This window comes from Buceros rhinoceros, unplaced genomic scaffold, assembly GCF_000710305.1.
Source record: "Buceros rhinoceros silvestris isolate BGI_N320 unplaced genomic scaffold, ASM71030v1 scaffold19599, whole genome shotgun sequence".
Lineage (NCBI taxonomy): Eukaryota > Metazoa > Chordata > Aves > Bucerotiformes > Bucerotidae > Buceros > Buceros rhinoceros.
This window is the reverse complement of record NW_010429978.1, coordinates 19,855-21,009: the sequence shown is the minus strand read 5'-3', so window position 1 is coordinate 21,009 and position 1,155 is coordinate 19,855. Positions and strand designations below refer to the sequence as shown.

Below are 1,155 nucleotides of genomic sequence, written 5' to 3'. Positions count from 1 at the left end.
CCTTCCCTTCCCGTGGCAAAGGCTTAGCCTAGTTTGTCCAAAGGGAGCGGCTTGCCCAGCTGCTCTCCTGAGGTACCTGGCTTGTATCCCTGGCAGAGTGTCAGGCCTGCCTGGATCCCAGGAGCATCCCTGGAGCTCCACAGGTCAGGGGCACTTTCAGCCAGCCAGGCTTCGCCCACTCACAGAGGAGCAACTTTCCAGCTATGGAAGAGACTGACCTCCCACACGTTGTTTTCCTTTGCCTCAGATGTTCCCCAGCTGCCTTGGTGGTGAAGCTCTCCCACAGCAGCTCTCTGTGATATGTTTCTTGCAGGTTGGGAGGGCTGGGTCGTGAAGCAGTGTGCTTATTTCAGGACTGCAGGCAGCCTCTGGGCCTATCTGAGGCTGTCCTTGCACTTCTAGGGTGCTGCTTCTCTCAGTTCCCTGTCCTGGTGCTGCTCTTGCCAGGACAATTAAGCAAGAGCGTGTCAAGGATGTGGGGATATCCTGGGAGGGTGCTGTGGAGGTCCTAACAAGAAGTGTTGTGCAAGAGGGCTGGGATAACCTTCTGCCCCAGAGGCCCTCACAACAGGCAGCTTGTGTGTAGGGTGGAGAGGCTGGGGCACTAAGAACCACTTTGCTGCGGGGGGGACAAATTTGCCCTTGGAGCTATTACACTATAAGACAGAGAAGGCACATGGAGCTACGCTGAGCAAGGAAGGAGCGCTGGACAGTGGTGGTGCAGCTCCCCCGTGCTGAGGGAGATGCTGATGTCCTGCCTAGCACTGGGGTGAGGAGCAGACTTGTGTGGCTGTTGCACCAGCAGACCCCATGACGTACCTTCCTCTTGCCTGCTCAGGCTGTACTGTTAAGTGCTGGGGCTCACATTGGTGGCTGCATCCCTGCCTGTGCTTCATAGTGTGCGTAGGCATTTTGTGCCCTGGGAGTATGTGTGGTCCCACAGGGAGCGGCCTAGAGGTGCACAGATGGCTTCGGCAGTCCTGGGAGTCTCCTGCTCGGAGGATGTATGTGGGGCTTCAGTGCTGTTTTGCAGTGCTGAGTTCTCTCACGTAGGCCGGTGTGCAGCACAGCATGTGGCCGGGTCTCTTCCTCCTGGAGGTCTTGCAGCTTGCAGGCAACTTCTACACAGTGACATGGGTAGGAGAGCAGGTTCAG

The 1,155-nt window shown here is 57.2% G+C and overlaps 1 protein-coding gene across 1 annotated transcript in view; it reads left to right on the top strand.

Moving 5' to 3' along the window:
* RHBDF1 (rhomboid 5 homolog 1 (Drosophila)) overlaps positions 1-1,155 on the top strand; it is a 21,488-nt gene that overhangs the window by 3,179 nt on the left and 17,154 nt on the right. The window lies entirely within an intron of this gene.